A 19,431-nucleotide genomic window follows, 5' to 3' on the forward strand; every position below is an offset into this window, starting at 1 on the left:
TATTGTCTGTTTTATTTAAACATGGAACTTTAACTTGAAAGCTTAGAAAGCTGTGGTCTGTGGTATATCTTTGTAATGTTTGTAAATTCTTATGCAGATACTCTTATGCCAACCAGCACGAACTTCTGTGAGTGTGAACTGCTGTGCAGTTAGAAAGAAGAAAGGTGTGTGAGCTAAACCAGCAGGAAGGCTGCAGCCGTGTAACCTGGGGGGCGCAAACGGCACGAAACGGGCTGCAGCGGCGGAGCCCTCGGTCCCGGGCTGTCCCGGGCAGGCGGCGGAGCCCTCGGTCCCGGGCAGACGCAGCCTGAAAGCTCCCGGCCCCGCCCTGCGGGCGGACAGCGCCGCTCTGCGGCCGCCGGTGGCTCCGGGACGGGAGGCGAGGTGCAGGGGGGGCCAGTGCCGGGCGCGGAGGCGGGGGGGGGGGGGGGGGCGCAGCCCGGTGGCGGACGCGGACGGGATTGGCTCCTGCGCGGGATGGGCGGGGACACGCTGCGTAAGTGCGCGGGCCGCGGAGCGCGTGCCGGAGGGGCGGCGGCTGGAGCAGCGCGCGAGGAACGGCGGGGCCGGCGGTGAGCGAGGGGCGGGCGGACAGACAGCGGGGAGACTGGACGGGGCGGCCCGGGACCGGCTGAGGGGCGAGGCTGGAGGGTGACAGACGGGCTGGTTTCGGAAGGAGGAAGGCGAGGGGCAGCCAGCCGCAACAGCGCGGCCCCAGGCCGGGGCGAGGGGGAAGCACGCGGGCGGCTGTGAGGGAAGGGAGCCCCGCGCTGAGCGCTGCGCGGGGCTCGGGCGGGGCCGTGGGGCGGAGGGGGAGCCCCCGTAGTGACACAGGACAGAGGGAGGAAAGCGAGCGGGAGGGGGCAGCGGCGGGTCGGGAGCGCCAAGGGGGGGCGCGAGGGGCGGGGGGGGCCGGGAACGGAGGGAGCGGCGGAGGAACCTGAGGGCGGGACGGTGCGGGAGGAGCTTAGGCGGGAAAAGCTGAGGTACCTCGGGGAGGGGATGATATCGGGGGAGGCTTTGACAGGAAAGGCTGAGGTACCTCGGGGAGGGGATGATATCGGGGGAGGCTTTGACAGGAAAGGCTGAGGTACCTCGGGGAGGGGATGATATCGGGGGAGGCTTTGACAGGAAAGGCTGAGGTACCTCAGGGAGGGGATGATATCGGGGGAGGCTTTGACGGGAAAGGCTGAGGTACCTCGGGGAGGGGATGATATCGGGGGAGGCTTTGACAGGAAAGGCTGAGGTACCTCGGGGAGGGGATGATATCGGGGGAGGCTTTGACAGGAAAGGCTGAGGTACCTCGGGGAGGGGATGATATCGGGGGAGGCTTTGACAAGAAAGGCTGAGCTACCTCGGGAAGGGGATGATATCGGGGGAGGCTTTGACGGGAATGGCTGAGGTACCTCAGGGAGGGGATGATATCGGGGGAGGCTTTGACGGGAATGGCTGAGGTACATCAGGGAGGGGATGATATCGGGGGAGGCTTTGACGGGAAAGGCTGAGGTACCTCAGGGAGGGGATGACATCGGGGGAGGCTTTGATGGGAAAGGCTGAGGGACTTAAAGGAGAGGACGGAAGGGAGAGAGGTTTTGGTGGTAAAGGCTGAGGTACCTCAGGGAGGAGATGGCATCGCAGAGGCTGCAGTGGGAAATGCTGAGGTAGCTCTGGGACGGGATGGCACTAAGGTGTGGTTTCAAAGGGAAATGCTGAGGTACTTTGAGGAAAGGATGCTGGGCTAGGAACTATGAACACATCAGATCGGTTAAGAGAATGTTGATGACAGAAATTTCTACAGTAAAGTATTCCAGCAAAGACAGGGAGATGAGCAAAATTATATCAGGCCTCCTAGGATTCCTGCAGATTAGGGGTCAGGGATGATGAGGTTGTTAACTCGGTCCTAACTTTTTCTTTCTCTCCTTCTCTTGCAGCACCAGACTGAATGGAGAAGCAAGTGGATGGGAAGTTCCTGCGCCACGACACAGACCACATTTATTACTCTCGCCCTCCGAGACCCGGAGAACCGAACCGTTCTCATCGTGCCTTGAAGCAACCTCTGCTCATGCGCTTCTCCCAGGGAGAAGGCAGAATGGGAGTGACTCGCCACGTTAAACAACAGGGTGTACACTCTGCAGCTTTCAAGCCCAGCTCTGCGTTAGCTCACCCCTGCAATTTTGCACCGCCCACGCAAATTTGAGTTGTCGCTGGTTGTTGCAGCGTTTGGCTTTGGTGAGGACAGCGTGTGTTTGTCAGCAGTTGGTGTAGGGTGGAATCTTGAGGAGAAAGTGATATTTCCGTGCCAGAACTGGTTGGTGTTTGCATGGTATTGTGGTAGTTGTTCCCGCAGGTGATCAGTGCTGGAGTGTTATTGCAGGATGAGGGGATTTTGAAGGCTTGTCTGTGAGATGCACTAAAGGCAGCAGTTGCAAACGAAAGGCTGAGGTGTGGAGAGTTTGTCGGTGGGTTTTGGACAGTTGTCAGTTGAAGAGTTGGTTGTTTGCAGGTGAGGTGTAGAGCAGAGGGTGAAGCTGACTTTGCCTGGGCGGCGCAACTGGATGGGTGTGCAGAGCTGAGGAGAGCGGGCTTCTGCGGGTGACCCTAAAGCTGGAGAACCAGCCAGCGGCAGCTCCAGACAGTCCCGCTGCCGAGCTTGGCTGTGTAGGGCCAGTGCCCTGGGGCACAGGGAGTGTGACCCTCCGCAAGCACCAAACAGCAGGTGAGGACTGTGGGGATTTGTACTGAGCTATGATATCTCTAAGGCATGTGCGAGGGGCCGGGGCCAAGGCAAGGTGGGCTCGTTGTGGGGTGTGGGGAGGTGTCAGCCCCCGGACTCAGCCCCTGTCTGATTGTAGTGCCCTTGGGCTGGTGTAGCTCAGTCCTCTGTGTGTTTCTCTTCAGGTGGAGCAGCGTGCAAAGGAAAAGCAAGGAAGGAGAGGAAGGTGGTGAACCTATGAGGAAGAGTGTAGCGAATCTGGCGTGGACTCACGGTAAGGTGCCATGAGAGACATTTATTACAAACTCAGGTTTGCATTTATACTCGCTATGATGCTTGCTCAAGCATTTGGTCTTTAGCTAAGTTAGACATTACATGAGCGATGTAACTGCCATATACGCATTTTTTTCTATAGTAAGCTGTCCCTCTGCCCCTGATGTATCAGTCCTGTATCCTGTATCTTAGTAGTCATAATTTTTCCCCAAGTAGATGAATATTTTGCAAGCAGCTTTATCTCCAGTCGTTACCTGTTCATATAATTCTCATTCATCTTTGTGCCATGTCTCCAACTGAAATGTACCAGTTGTAGGAAAGTCTAGCACATGATTAGCAATCCATTGTAATAAACTCACCAATCAGACCCCTGATACATCCTGATTTTGCGTTTGTAGCGCATGTTGAAGGACATCCAGGGTTTGTCTTTGCTTAAGGGATAACTTCCCTCCCATGGTTCCCAATCGCTCACCTTTCGTTGGTGGTGGGCGCGCACTGTCCTGGTTCCCGGTCCTGTTTCCTGGTTCGATTGGGCTTCGCTACCAGAGCGGCTACTGCCTTTATAGGCACGCTGAAAGTCCCTGTTCCAGGGCGCCATTTGTAGCGAATGCGGTACGGACTCTCTTTTAAGGTGCAATGAGAGATGTTTATTACAAATTCAGGCTTGTGTTTATACTCGCTATGATACTTGCTCAAGCATTTGTTGATTAGCTAAGTTAGTCATTACATAAGTGATGTGTTTTGTGTTCCCACCAAAGTCACTGCCATCAACACCTTTTTTGTCTATCACAAGCTGTCCCTCTGTCCTTGATGCATCAATCCTGTATCAACTCCTCTGTCCTTGATGTATCACATAGCATACAGTCCTTTGTTCTTGTATTTTTCCACTAATGCTTGTTCTCATGCTGTTGACTCTTGCAGTTTCTCATGTGCCCGGTCTTCCGTGTACTGACACAGAAGAGCGATCACGAAAGAGGATTGGAGCGCACCTGTGAGTCAAGCAGAGTCAAGAAAGAAGATGACAGTGGTGGACCTGTGAGTCAGGAGGGGACAAAAGAGGAGACAGGTGATGGAGCTACGAGTCAAGAGTGAGGAGGAAGATGGGCAGCCTGAGCCAGCGAGAAGGAGAATGTATCCTTAAGCACAGGGAACGATCTGTGATTAGTGCGTCCCCCTCCCACCCCTAGAAACCGTGCTCGGGGGTAAAGTGGTAAAATGGGAGCAGGGGCTGTTGGCTGTGTTTTGGGAGGTGGGGGTGGTGAGCAGGGGCTGGGCTCTTGGACTTGGGAGCAGTTAAGGGAGCAGGGTGGTCATCCCTTGGGAGGTGTCTGTCTGCCAGCAGGTAAAGGAGGGGGAAGAGGATCCTGCCGGGGTGAGGGCCTGGCCAGCTCTCCACTCCCAGGGCTCTTGATGCTGGTGTGGTGTGTTGCTGTAAGTGCTAGGGGTGACTGGCAAAGAAAGTCTTTGTGGGGTGCATGCTGGGAAACTGTGCTGCTACGGAGGGGCTGGGTTGGTGGGAAGGCCTGTGCGGGGGGCCGGGGCCAAGGCAAGGTGGCCTTGCGGTGGGGTGTGGGGATGCGTCAGCGACCGGACTCGCCCCCTCGTGTGACTGTACGGGCCTGGGGTGGGTATATTTTTGTTTTCTGTGCATCTCTGTTCGGGTGGAGCAGCTCGCAAAGGTGAAAGCAAGAAGGAAGAGGAAGGTGGTGAACCTACGAGGAAGAGCGATCAAGAAAGAGGATTGGAGTGCATCTGCAAGTCAACAGGGATCAAGAAAGAAGATGACGGTGGTAGACCTGCGAGTCAGGAGGGATCAAGAAAGAAGAGGAGGAAGGTGATGGAGCTGCGAGTCAGGAGTGAGGAGGAAGAAAACGTCCCCCTTGGGACAGGGACCTCCCTGTAATCAGGACTGCGCCCTCCCACCCCTGGAAACTGCTCAGGGGCCCAGACATCCATGGGAAGGTTGTGTCCGACAACACGAGCCAGATCTTCAGCACTGGCTGCTGTTCAGCTGGGACCAGGGGCTGCTGGTGGGGTTTTGGGAGGCGGGGTGGGTGAGTAGAGGCTGGGCTTTTGTACTCATGAGTGGTTGAGAGAGAGGGCTGGACACCTCTTGGGAGGTGTCTTGTCTGTCTGCCATCAGCTAAAGGAGGGGGAAGAGGATCCTGCCGGGGTGAGGGCCTGGCCAGCTCTCCACTCCCAGGGCTCTTGATGCTGATGTGGTGTGTTGCTGTAAGTGCCAGGGGTGACTGGCAAAGAAAGTCTTTGTGGGGTGCATGCTGGGAAACTGTGCTGCTACGGAGGGGCTGGGTTGGTGGGAAGGCCTGTGCGGGGGGCCGGGGCCAAGGCAAGGTGGGCTTGCTGTGGGATGTGGGGATGCGTCAGCGACCGGACTCACCCCCTATGTGACTGTACGGGCTTGGGGTGGGTGTATTTCTGTCTTCAGGGCATTTCGGTTTGGGTGGAGCAGCTCACAAAGGCGAAAGCAAGAAAGGAGAGTAAGGTTGTGAACTTACGAGAAAGAGTGATCAAGAAAGAGGATTTGAGTTCATCCGGGAGTCGAGGGATCAAGAAAGAAGAGGAGGAAGGTGATGGACGTGCATATTGAAAATGAGAGGGAAGATGGGCAACCTGAAGCATGGAGCAAGGGAATGTCTCCTAGAACAAAGGGACCTTTCTGTAATCAGAGATCCCCCCTCCTACCCTACAAACTGAACAAAGAGGACTGCGAGAGGGAGCGCTCTGACAGGACAAGAGGTATCAGTAAATCTGGCAAGAGGACAGTGGGGGAAGCGCTCTGGCGGATCAACAAGTCTCAATATATGTGGCAAGAGGATGATGGGGGAGAGTTCACCAGTGGTTCAAAAGTCACCCAGAAAAAGGAGAAGAGGATGTCAAGGGGGGAGCGCTCTGGTCGATCACAAGACTCTCCTAAAAAACACAACAGGATGGTGGTGGGGGGGCATGTCCTATATGGGACAAGGGGTCCCGAGAAATCCAGCAAGAGGATGGTGGGGGGGAGCACTCCAGCAGACCAAGAATGTACTAAGGAAAGGCAAAAGGACGGCAGGAGGAGAGACCCAGTGGGTCAAGAGGTACCGAGAAATCCAGCAAGAGGACGACAGGGAGGAGCTCTTTAGCAGGCCAAAATCCCACTGAGGAAAGGCAAGAGGACAGCGGGGGAGAGCGCTCCAGTTCTTCAAGTGACTTCCCAGGCAGAAGGCAGGAGCATGGCGGGGCAGGACTGCGGCAGGTCAAGAATTCTCAGTCTGGCAATAGGATGGCGGGGAGGAGCGTTCCAGCGGGAGAAGAGCGCCCTGACTAGAGAGAGGCAAGACGAGGGTGAGGGAGAGCACTCGGACGTGTCAAGAAGACTCCCCCAAAAAGTGCAAGAGGAAGGCCGGTGGGGAGAGCAATCCAGCAGATCAGGAAGTCTCAATAAATGCGGTAAGAAGGTGGCAGGTGGGAGCTCCCCAGTGGTTCAAGAGGTCCCAAGATATCCAGCAAGAGAACTGTGAGGGAGAGCGCTCCAACAGGTCAAGCGGTGTCAAGAAATCCAGCAAGACAATGGTGGAAAACGCTCCGGTGAGTCACAAGATTCCCCCAAAAAAAGGCAAGAGAATGGTGCAGGGGAGCACTCTGGTGGATCAAGAAGCACCCAGGAAAAGGGGAAGAAGATGGTGGGGGGGAGCACTCTGGTTGGTCACAAGACTCCCCCAGAAAACACAAAGAGGGTGGCAGGGGGAACGCCCTAATGGGTCAAGAGGACCCAAGAAATCCAGCAAGAGGACGGCGAGGGGGAGCGCTCCAGCAGATCAGGAAGTCTCGATAAATGCGGTAAAAGGATGGTGGGTGGGAGCCCCCCAGTGGTTCACAAGGTTCCAGGAAATCCAGAAAGAGGACGGCGAGGGGGAGCGCTGTGGCAGATGAAGAACCCTCAGTACATCTGGCAAGAGGACGGTGAGGGGGTGCTCTGATGGGTCAAGGTTGCTCTGAAAAAAGCCCAAGAGGGTGGTAAGGAGAAGCTCACCGGTGATTCACGAATCACCCAGAAAAAAGGGAAGAGGACAGTGCGGGGGAGCTCTTCAGTTGTTGAAGAGAATCCCCAGAAAAAGGCAGGAGGGTGATGAGGGGGAACACTCTGGCGGGTCAAGAAGTCTCAATAAGTCCGGCAAGAAGACGGTGGGGAGGAGAGCTCGTGTGGGTCAAGAGGTCCCAAGAAACCCAGCAAGAGGACAGCAGGGGCGAGCGCTCCGGCAGATCAGGAAATCTCGATAAATGCAGTTAGAGGATGGTGGGTGTGAGCCCCTCAGTTGTTTAAGACGTCCCAAGAAATCCAGCAAGAGAACTGCGAGGGGGAGCGCTCCGGCAGGTCAAGCGATGTCAAGAAATCCAGCAAGACAATGGTGGAGAACTCTCCGGCGAGTCACAAGACTCTCCCAAAAAAGGCAAAAGAATGGTGCAGGGGAGCACTCTGGTGGATCAAGAAGCACCCAGGAAAAGGGGAAGAGGATGGTGGGGGGAAACGGCCTGGTTGGTCACAAGACTCCCCCAAAAACCACAAGAAGGGTGGCAGGGGGAACGCCCTAATGGGTCAAGAAGTCCCAAGAAATCCAGCAAGAGGACGACAGGGAGGAGCTCTTTAGCAGGCCAAAATCCCACTGAGGAAAGGCAAGAGGACAGCGGGGGAGAGCGCTCCAGTTCTTCAAGTGACTTCCCAGGCAGAAGGCAGGAGCATGGTGGGGCAGGACTGCGGCAGGTCAAGAATTCTCAGTCTGGCAATAGGATGGCGGGGAGGAGCGTTCCAGCGGGAGAAGAGCGCCCTGACTAGAGGCAAGACAAGGGTGAGGGAGAGCGCTCGGATGTGTGAAGAAGACTCCCCCAAAAAAGTGCAAGAGGAAAGCCAGGGGGAGAGCAATCCAGCAGATCAGGAAGTCTCAATAAATGCGGTAAGAGGATGGTGGGTGGGAGCCCCACAGTTGTTTAAGGCATCCCAAGAAATCCAGCAAAAGGACGGCGAGGGGGAACGCTCTGGCAGATCAGGACGTCTCAATAAATGCGGTAAGAGGATGGCGGGTGGGAGCCCCCCAGTGGTTCAAAATGTCCCAAGATATCCAGGAAGAGAACTGTGAGGGGGAGCGCTCCGGCAGGTCAAGCGATGTCAACAAATCCAGCAAGACAATGGTGGAGAACGCTCCGGTGAGTCACAAGACTCCACCAAAAAAGGCAAGAGAATGGTTAGAGGATGGTAACAGGCAGCTTTGAGAGCACTCTGGTGGATCAAGAAGCACCCAGGAAAAAAAGGGGAAGAGGATGGTGGGGGGAAACGGCCTGGTTGATCACAAGACTCCCCCAAAAACCACAAGAGGGTGGCAGGGGGAACGCCCTAAGGGGTCAAGAGGTTCCAAGAAATCCAGCAGGAGGACGGCGAGGGGGAGCGCTCCAGCAGGCTGAGATTGTACTAAAGAAAGGCAAAAGGACAGCAGGAGGAGAAACCCAGTGGGTCAAGAGGTCCCAAGAAATCCAGTAAGAGGACAACAGGGAGGAGTGCTCTGGCAGGCCAAAATCTCAGTGAAGAAAGGCAAGAGGACAGCAGGGGGGAGTGCTCCACTTCTTCAAGTGACTTCCCAGGTAGAAGGCAGAAGGACGGTGGGGTAGCGCTGGGACAGGTCGAGAATTCTCCATCTGGCAATAGGACAGCAGGGAGGAGCATCCAGCGGGACAGGAGCGCCCTGAAAATAGGCAAGACAAGGGTGAGTGAGAGCACTCCGAGATGTCAAGAAGTGTCAAAAAATCTGGTAAAGGATGGCAGGGGGGAGTGCTGTGGATATTCAAGAGACTCCCCAGTAAAAGGCAAGAGGACGGCGCGGGGAAGTGCTCCAGCACGTCAAGATCGCACTGAAGAAAGGCAAGGTCACAGTGGGGGGGAGCATTCCCGTTGTTCCAATGGTTCAAAAGGTCCCAAGAAATCCAACAAGAGAACTGTGAGGGGGAGCGCTCTGGCAAGTCAAGCGGTGTCAATAACCCCAGCAAGGCAACGGCGGAGAGCGCTCTGGTGAGTCACGAGACTCCCCTACAAAGGACGAGAGGATGGTGGAGGGGAGCCCACCAGTGGTTCAAGCAGCACCCAGGAAAAGGGGAGGAGGCTGACGAGGGGCAGGCCTCTGGCGGGCCAAGATCGCTGAGGGAAGGTGCGGGGGAGCTTGCTGGTGGCTCAAGAGACCTCTAGAAAAAGGTAAGAGGGCGGCGGGGGGTGGGAGGGCGCCTCAGCTGGTGAAGAGGAACCCCGAAAACAAGGCAAGAGAATGTTGGTGGGGGGAGCGCTCTGGCGGTTCCAGAGGCTCCCCGAGATCCGCTCAGACGGCAGCGGGTAACGCGGCAGCTCAGCGTCAATCAAAGAAGAACAGGAAGGCGGTTGACCTGCAATTCCAGAGCGAGGAGGAAGACTGGCAGCCCGAACGAGGAGCAGCAGAACTTGGCATGGCCTCTGAAATCCTCCTTTAATCTGGGCTCAGGTAAGCTGGAAGCAGGGGACATAGGCTGGGGTTTGGGAGGGGGGCAGGTGAGAAATGATCCGCGTTTTTGATCTGCTGAGTGACTGAAGCGCCTGGGAGTTCATTTGGAGTCGTTGCCTTACTTGATTTTACACTGACTTTTGCATTATATTTTAATGACGTAGGATTTTCCGTTTTGACATCGAAACCTAAACTTCTTTGGAAATTCATCCTCTGTCCCTTCAGTCTCAGCTCGTGGCACTTCCACTGTCTCGTGGCCCGCGTTTCAATGTACATTAGATCGCTTCCTGGGCCTTGGATTTTAAGTAATGGTCCGTCACAAGTTTGTTTTTCTTGTCCTTAACAGGCAGCTTTGAGAGCTCTCTAAGGAAAAGTGATATCTTTTTACCTTGTTACTGCTCTTTCCATGTTACGAGCAGCCACCCTCTTTATGATCAGTCTCATGCTTTTCTTCCTTTCTTGCCCAGGTTCAGAATACCAGGAATTCCAAGCTTCAAGTTTCCTGTGGAACATTGCGGGAGACCTTGATAACGTGGCAATGAGGGAGGTGATGAAGAGAAACAATACCTGTTCCTTTCCCATTTCAAGACGTTATTTTTTACCTTCCTGGTAGCTGTGAGATGATTTGCAATCTTGCGCTAGCATCTGCCTGAAAGAGAACACGGACCCTTTGGGTGCCTCCTCAAGAAATACTTGCTCTGTGGTTCTGGCGATGTCCAGGCTTCAAGGGTGGGGCATAGGGGAGTGTAAATCTTAGGGGGCCTCCCGGGATGTCTGCAGGTTTGGGTGACCCGTGGCTGGGACGGGGACGCCGAGGTTGTCAATCTTGCCCTGAATCTCTCGCTCCCTCTCTTGCAGCACCCGAGACCGAATGGAGGAGCAAGTGTACGGGAAGTTCCTGCGCCACGACACAGATCACATTTATCGCTCTCGCCCTGAGAGACCCGGAGAACCAAACCGTTCCCATCGTGCCTTGAAGCAGCCTCTGCTCACGCGCTTCTCCCAGGGAGAAGGCAGAATGGCAGTAGCTCGCCACGTTATACCACAGGGTGCACACTCTGCAGCTTTCAAGCCCAGCTCTGCGTTAGCTCACCCCTGCAATTTTGCGCCACACACGCAAATTTGAGTTGTCGCTGGTTGTTGCAGCGTTTGGCTTTGGTGAGGACAGCGTGTTTGTCAGCAGTTGGTGTAGGGTGGAATCTTGAGGAGAAAGTGATATTTCCGTGCCAGAACTGGTTGGTGTTTGCCTGGTATTGTGGTAGTTGTTCCCGCAGGTGATCAGTGCTGGAGTGTTATTGCAGGATGAGGGGATTTTGAAGGCTTGTCTGTGAGATGCACTAGAGGCAGCAGTTGCAAACGAAAGGCTGAGATTTGGAGAGTTTGTCGGTGGGTTTTGGACAGTTGTCAGTTGAAAGTTGGTTGTTTGCAGGTGAGGTGTAGAGCAGAGGGTGAAGCTGACTTTGCCTGGGCGGCGCAACTGGATGGGTGTGCAGAGCTGAGGAGAGCGGGCTTCTGCGGGTGACCCTAAAGCTGGAGAACCAGCCAGCGGCAGCTCCAGACAGTCCCGCTGCCGAGCTTGGCCGTGTAGGGCCAGTGCCCTGGGGCACAGTGAGTGTGACCCTCCGCAAGCACCAAACAGCAGGTGAGGACTGTGGGGATTTGTACTGAGCTATGATATCTCTAACCCATGAAACTGGGGTCCAGCCTGAGCAGGGCATGTGCGGAAGCTGTGCTGCAGCGGAGGGGCAGAGCTGAGGATAAGGGCGGTGTGAGGGGCCGGGGCCAAGGCAAGGCGGGCACGCTGTGGGGTGTGGGGAGGTGTCAGCCCCCAGATGCAGCCCCCGTCTGACTGTAGTGCCCTGGGGCTGATGTAGCTCAGTCCTCTGTGTGTTTCTCTTCAGGTGGAGCAGCGTGCAAAGGAAAAGCAAGGAAGGAGGCGAACCTGTGAGGAAGAGTGATCGAGAAAGAGGATTGGAGGGCACCTGTGAGTCAAGAGGGATCAAGAAAGAAGACAACGGTGGTGGAACCGCAGGTCAGGAGAGCTCAAGGAAGGAGAAAGGTGATTGTGGCAGTATTCTGACATTGGGCCTATGAGAAACTGTGGGAGTTGACAGCGTGAGAACAATCATTAGTGGAATAACACAAGAAGCAAGTACTGTATGCTACGTGATACATCGAGGACAGAGGGATTGGTACAGGAATGATACATCAAGGGGGATGACGGGGGTAGCTTGTGGTATAGACAACGATGCTTTTATGGCAGTAACAATATATCACTTATGTTATGACGAACTTACCAAATCAGCAAATGCTTGAGCAAGCATCATAGCGAGTATAAATGCAAACCTGAGTTTGTAACAAATGTCTCTTGTCTCACCTTAAAAGAGAGTCGGTGCCACATTCGCTACAAATGGCACCCGAACAGGGACTTTGAGTGCGGCTGTAAAGGCAGCAGCCGTTCTGGTGGCAAAGCCCAATTGAACAAGGACAGGGAAACAGAGCCAGGAAACAGAAACCACAGCGTGCGCCCATCAGCAAGAAAAGATGAGCAATTTGGAACCATAGGAGGGAAGTTATCCCTTGAACCAAACAAACCCTAGATGTCCTTCAACTTTTATTAAGAAAGCAAAATCACAATGTACCAGTAGTCCGATTAATGACTTTATAAGAAAGGCTTGCTGATCATGTGCTGGACTTTCCTACAACTGGTACATTTTAGTTGGAGGCATGGCAGAAAGTTGAACGAGAATTATATGAACAGGCAGCAACTGGAGATAAAGCTGCTTGTGAATATTTATCTACTTGGGCAAAAATTATGTCTGCTTTAATAGCGACTCAGAAGGAAGTAGTTGCGCGGGTTGCAACTAATTGTGAACCTTCTGCTCCTCCCTGGCCAGGGAAGGAGGGGGATCCTGTAGATAGATTAGGCAAAAATGCACTGACCACAGATGTAGTAGTGGATAAAGGATTGGCTGATAACAAAGCCCCTGCATGTACACTACAGTGAACACTTTTGGCAAATGATGGTTTGTGGGAGTCGCCTGACAAGCCCCTTGATCCTGGCCCGACGGACCCAGAGTAAGAGCCTGATTTATTCCCCCCGGTTGTTACTTTGCAACCGAAAGTGCACACTAATTAAACCATGTGGGATAAATGTAGAGAAGAGGCTTTGAAAACAGGAGACTCGAAAGTGGTTACGGCATGGCCAGTGATCTGTTGTGAACAGCAATCTCCAGGCTTTCAGCAGCTACCGTATGATGTTGTAAAGGAATTACCAACATTAGCTAAAGAAAATGGGGTTACTTTATCATTTGTTATACATTTTTGAAGCATTAAGCTCCTCTTACGAACTTACTCCACATGACTGGCGTTCTTTGTTGAAAATGATCTTAACCGTACAGTATATTGACTAGTAGTTATCTGATTTTTGGGAGAACTGTACTACAGAGACCGTTGATAATGCATATCGGATGAGATGGATTGATTGCAGTCCTTTAGCTGGGGAATGTGCCCACGCTTTGCCAGATAATCAAGTTGCGTAACCCAGAGAGATATATATGTGGTGTAATAGCAAAACTAGCAATGAAAGTGGTTCGGAAGTTACTGGAGGTTGGGAGAGATGCCAATACGTCCTTTTCAAAAATCTTGCAAGGATCACAGGAACCTTATGCGCTGTTTTTAGACCGCTTGCAAACTGCTTTGGAGAGACAAATTGATAATGACACAGCACATGAGTTGTTACTAAAATAATTGGCTTTTGAGAATGCTAATGCTGATTGTCAGCGTGTGTTGCAGGATTTGGGGAATAGGGAAAGGTGTACTATAGCAGATATGAGAGTGTGTCAAAACATAAGTCAACTGAACATTATACCAGCTCTCTAGCTGCTGCTTTAGCAGCACAGTTACAAGTATTGGGAACAGAACTGAAATCGAATTGTTTTTGTTGTGGGACACTGGGTCGTGTAAAGAAAGATTACACAAAGTATGCACGCCAGACTTCGAAGGCTGTACCTCCTAGAGGTCGTCCAAAATGGGGAAAGGGCAAGCACTGTGTGAGTGAACATCATTCAAGGATTAATGTAAAGGGGGAGCCAATTAACCCTTCCCAGGAGGTGGGGGACAGGACTTCCCCCGCCCCCATCAAATAAATTCAAGTCTAAACTCATGACCTGAGATCTCTTCCCTGGAACAGCTGGAAGTGCAGGGCTGGACTTGGCTGCCAGCCCGTCAGTGATGATAATCAATTACTGCTGTGGTATTGCTTATTCCCAGAGGAGTGTGGGGGCCTTTAGTGCCTAGTGTGCATGCTTTGTTAATAGGTTGATCATCTACTACCAAATTGGGTTTGTTTGTTTTACCTGGAGTAATTGACTCTGATTATCAAGGTGAAATCAAAATTATGGCATGGACACCTGTGCCACCTTGCTACATCCTGAGGATGCCCCCAGATTTGCATTTTGTGTTCCTTCACTTAATCAAGAGGAGCCTATGAAGAGATAGCATTGGGTGGTATCACCACAAGGGATGAGAAATAGTCCAACCATTTGCAAGACAGTAGTTGCAGCAGCTGTACAACCTGTGAGGGAGCTGTACCCCTCAGCTTGTATCTGTCGTTACATGGATGATATCTTGCTTGTCATGTTATAAGAGCAGGAACTACAACAAGTAATGCAAGTCCTATGTAACGCTATACAAAAGGCTAGATTACAAATTGCACAAGAAAAAATTCAGAAAACTGCTCCATGGAAATATTTGGGGTGGCAAATAACAGAACAAGAAATCATTCCTTAGCCAGTAACTCTTAAATTCCATAATATCATGACCTTAAATGACTTACAAAATTGCTAGGAGCCATAAATTGGCTCCGACCTATTTTGGGCATTGCCACAGAGGAACTGTGTCTACTTTTTACACTTTTGAAAGGAGACCTGAATTTATTGTCTACTCAGGTATTGGATGACAAAGCTCAGCAGGCCATATAGAAAGTATTCGATGCTGTTGAACAAAAATAGGGATGGGGACGCAATTTGCAGCTGCCAGTTTGGCTGGCACTCATAGCCAATACCGTCCAACCGTTTGCAGTACCGTTTCAATGGGACAAGTCATTAAGTGATTCTTTAAGAGTTGGAATGGGTTTTTCTAGCTCACACACCAATGAAAACAGTTTGGATAATAAAAGAAATGTATGCAAACCCAATAATTAAAGGCAGAGAATGTTTATGTGCTATGTATGGGACAGACTTTGAATGTATATTTATTCCTACAACAAAGGAGAATTTGCAATGGTAATTAACTGAAGATGTGAATTTCCAGATTGCATTGGCAACATATGCAGGGAACATATCAGTTTATTACCCCCAACATAAACTGTGGGCTGAAATTGGTAATTTACCGTTGTGTGGCAAATGCTGCTGTCAGCAACGACCAGTAAGTGACAAGACTGTATTTACTGATGCCTTTGGTCGCTCACGTAAAGTTGTAATTACGTGGCTAAACTCAGATACCCAGTGTTCCAAACACAAGGTAGAAAAAGGAGACCAGGGGTCAAACAAGTTCTTGAGCTGACAGCTGTTAGGATCGCTTTTGAGTGTTCTGTAATGAGCCTTTGAATGTTGTAACTGACTCATATTATGCAGCTGGCATACTTAACCGCCTGGAAGCTTCTTTTCTGAAGGAAGAGGATAATCCTCTTTTGATGGCTGAATTGAGAATGCTATGGTTCCTAATAAATCATAGACGTCATGGTTTTTATGCAGCGCACATCCGCTCTCGCGCTGCCCTTCCAGGACCTCTTGCGGAAGGCAATAGGAGGGCCGATGCACGAGCTGTGCCGCTTACTGTGCCTAAAGCCTTGGAGCAAGCTAAATTATCACGTAAACTCTTTCACCAGAATGCAAAGTCGTTAAAACGACAATTTCAAATTACAACGGATCAGGCCAGGAGCGTTCTTATGTCCTGCCCTGATTGCCAACAGTCGGCACCCGTGCCATCCAAAGAGGGTGTTAATCCAGGAGGGATTACTGACAAGTACGGCCAGCTGATGTAACGCGTTGTTCTGAAGTGGGTAAATACGTACGTGTTTCTGTAGACGCTCATTCCAGATTTCTCGTTGCGGCTGCACGCACTGGTGAAAGAGCACGGGACGTCTGTAAACAGTGGTTGGCGTGTTTTGCTGTTTCAGGAGTTCCAGGATATGTAAAACCAGAGGAAAGCGGAACGCACGCTGGATTAGAGGAGCGATCCCCCGAGTGCCCAGCGCGCCGTAATAAAAGTGCCTGCTTTTTAACACTTTCAAAACCATGTTAAAGAGTCTGTTTGCCGACTTTTCGGTATCGTTTTCTGGCGACGAGGATGGGATAATCTGCCTGACCTCCCGTGGACCCCAGGATCTCTGGGACCTTGTGCCGGCACCGGGGAATTCCCGGAAGGGATCACGGATCCTCGGGCCAGCTCGGGACGTGGGTAAAACCCCATCAATGAGGTAAGGCACTTTCATAGTCTGGTTTGTTTGCAGGCTGCCTGCGCGAGACGTGGGCGACACCAGCGCGTTGGGTCTGCGCGTTTTGGTAAATTGGGTAAATTAAAAAGAAATAAAAAACTAAAGAGGAAAATGAGAAAACAATAAATAAAAGAGAAAAACAAGGGAACAGTAATTTGATAAAGGTACCTTTAGTGATTTTGCTGTTTGTGCCTTAGCAATTGTATAATTGTTTGTGTCTTTAGTGATCTGTTGTTACTTGTGTCTCGGGTGATTTTATAGTCCAATACTTACGGTTAACCAATTGTCTGTTATTGTGATTGTGAAATAGGTAGTGGACAAGGGACAGGAGCGATTCGGAAGAAATCCCGCCCGGGCTGTGTTTTGTGACAGTGGAAAAGGATCGTTTGACTCCCTGGGGAACAGCAACCAGGGAATATTGTAATTAATGGTGGCCACTGTAAAGAATATTAATATGCTGCACAGGTCTGGGTGGGTATACCCGAGATGTGTAGTATAGTAATGCACTACATGTAATATATAATGAGATATGTTTTAAATCATATATTGTCTATTATATAATGCATATTACACAATACAAAATGTTACATACGCATTGTATTTGAAAAAGAATAATCAGGGAAAGAAATTGAAACCAGTAAAAGGTTTGTTGACGAACAGATATTGGTGTAGAATACACAGAGAGCATTAGATCAGGATTGTCCCTTGGTGAATGCAGGGTGGCATCCTGATGTCCTTATATCGGGGGACAGGCTGAATTAGTATGGACAGTGCATTTTATACGGGATTGGACACGCTGTGCCTAAAGCTGTAAATACGCCAAAGCCTTCTGAGATAAAACAGGATCGTCTGTGCCTCATTTGCTACACCCCTTTACCTGTTTCCCAAATTGATTTAGACTGTATTTACCATTGTAAAAATAAAGCTTTCCCCCTTTAATTTTTGTCATGTATTGTAATTCATAGAGATATTGGAGCCTGTCCTACCTAAACTGTAGAAAAGACAGCAGCCATGTCTATTTTTAAGTAAAGATTAAATCAAGTCTGCTAGCTCATTATCTTTAAGCGTTCTACTGTGATCACCTCCCTCCCAAGGTTTTGTGTCTATTGTATCAGGGCCTGACACCCACGGCCACAGTGGATGAATCACCATGGGCACAGCACCAGGACCCGCTTGTTGGTGTCCAGGGTATCCACTCCAGCAGACACTGTTAGTAAAAGAGCACATCATGGAACTGGAGAACCATCTAATTGTGTCATTATACACATTCACTGCTCTTTTTTCTGCTTTATACCCCTGGTAGCTTTTTAAAATGGCACAGTTTGAAAAGGATTTCTGTTTTGGCCCTGCACACGGAGGCTGATTTTCCTTTTCTAGGGCCTTCCACCCGGTTCACCGCACCCGTGTGATCACTGCGCTGCACGTGGGCAAAATCAGCTGTGCCCTGTGTTTCTCCCGTAAAATAGTAAGAATGCTAATACAATCGTGCCAGGAACTACCTTCACTGTGAATATTTGAATGTATTGTTAATGGGTACTTGCATTGTGGATTAGATGCAACAAAAATCCATACTTTCTTTTATCCTTTGCTGTACAGGAGGTGGTTGAACTTTTCTATAGCAGATTCAATCACCTGTTGTGAGATGGTTGTCTCCTGTGAGGAAGCAGGGTAGATTTACCCATGCTCTATAAGCACCATGGATGAGCTATATAGAGTAACAGCTTAAAAACAAACCAACCGACAACAAGAAGCTAACGATCAAAACAACAAAAGGAAAAAAAAATCCAAACCAACCCAAAAGCGCAGAGGCTCCTGAACGCCCCCTCTCAGTGCTGTGCTGTCCGTTTCCAGGGAGCCCGTGGGGTGTCCCCACAACCGCAGACACAGGTGACCCGGCTGGGTGGTGCCAGCAGAGAACAGTTGGTGTGACCCAGCCCGCTGCGCTGCCCTGGGAAAGCCGGGGACAAAGGGCCGGGCCGGGGCATGGGGAGGTTGGTTCCAGCTCACGGATCAGCTCACAGCGACTGCGGAAACAGCCCCGAGCCGGGACGGGCCCGGCCGTGTGCTCCTGTCCCCCCGCCGCGGGGTCCTGGCTCTGGACATCGTTGCACAGGATCGTTTGAGAACCGTTCCTGAAGGATGCGCAGCGCCCAGAGCAGCAGCGCCTGCCCGGCTGCTGCTCAGCCGAGGGTAAGGGCTGGAACTGACCCTGTAGCAGCAGCAGAGCTGCCGCAGCTGCGGGCGAGCCGAGTTACTGCTGCAGACAAGACACGGGGCACAGGGAGAGGCAATGTATTTTATTAGGACAGAAGGCATCTTTAGGAAAAAAACACATTTTAGCAATGTCGGGCTATTATCTTTTATCAGTGTGTCTGCCATGTGCGCGGCTCTGGGAAAGCGCGTTCGGGGAGCTCAGGCTGCCCACGGGTCAAGAAAAAGCGCCCGCGCCGCGGGGCCCGGGGGCGCTGCGTGACCGCGCTCGGTGCTGCCGTCTGGTGGCCACAGCCCGGAACTGCAGCTGGGGAGCGGCGCCCGGTGCCCGTGCCGCGGGTAAGAGGGGGGCGCTGCCGCTGCGACCGAGGTCGTGCCCGTCAGAAAGGGGGGGGCAGCGGTCGGACGAGCCGCCGGGAAAAAAAGAGGCGCCCGGCTCTCCCGGGGCGGCCCCGCTGCGAGAGGAACGGGCGAGGCGGCAGCAGGAGGCGGCGGCGTCTCCTCGGTCCCGGGCACAGGGGAGAGAAACCTGCCGGCCGGAGCTCCTTAGGGCTCTCTCTGTTCACAATGAATTTAAGGGTAGGTGACCACCCGCCCCGCTTGTCAGCGTCAAGCAAAGGAGCGCGGTTTGTTGTTTCCTTTCAAACGCGGCTGCTGGAAGCCGCGCGGGCAAAGGGCGTGGGGGTCCCGGCAGGGCGGAGAGCAGACGGGTGAGGGTGCAGAGCGGGCCAATCAGATGGCGCGGGAAGGCTGGGGGGGGGGGCGGATCGCTGATAGGCTACCAAGGCACGTCAATTGCCATTCTGTCCACCAATCAGATTGCCGGAGGGGCGGGTGTCGGACGCTCCGTACTGCGCATGCGCAAACTGCGAGTACTGATGGGCCAAGAGAATGATGATTGACTTGTCTTCGGCAGCCAATCGTGTTGCGGAAAGGGGCGGGTGCTGCTCTCTCCCTACTGCGCCTGCCCTCACTGCGAGCTCTGATAGGCGGAGAAAATGGTGATTGACGTGCCTAGGCAGGCTATCATTTTGCCGGAGGGGCGGGCGTTGCTGGCTCCTGGGCACCGGACGGAGCATCCAATAGGAGGACAGTGTGGGGGGGTGGAAAGCAGCCAATCAGCGCGGGTCCTGGCGAGCGGGTCCGTGGTGTCTCGGGGTGGGTACCGGGAATTAACGGGAACGGGGGTCGGGGCGGTTGCGGAGCGGTTGCTGCAACCG

General features: G+C 52.4%; 1 long non-coding RNA gene across 2 annotated transcripts; it reads left to right on the forward strand.

Moving 5' to 3' along the window:
* Positions 1-507: 507 nt before the first annotated feature.
* LOC136104184 (uncharacterized) lies at positions 508-16,678 on the forward strand. 2 transcript variants are annotated; one of them, XR_010651736.2, is made up of 10 exons: positions 508-572; positions 1,932-2,716; positions 2,899-2,987; positions 3,908-4,150; positions 5,433-9,501; positions 9,969-10,048; positions 10,360-11,143; positions 11,403-11,560; positions 15,683-15,982; positions 16,311-16,678. It is a non-coding gene; the product is annotated as an uncharacterized lncRNA (long non-coding RNA). The 2 variants fall into 2 exon arrangements; XR_011740384.1 differs by having other exon boundaries at positions 3,908-9,501.
* Positions 16,679-19,431: the final 2,753 nt, after the last annotated feature.

The sequence above is a fragment of the Patagioenas fasciata genome, chromosome 8 (genome assembly GCF_037038585.1).
Source record: "Patagioenas fasciata isolate bPatFas1 chromosome 8, bPatFas1.hap1, whole genome shotgun sequence".
NCBI classification, from domain to species: Eukaryota; Metazoa; Chordata; class Aves; order Columbiformes; family Columbidae; genus Patagioenas; species Patagioenas fasciata.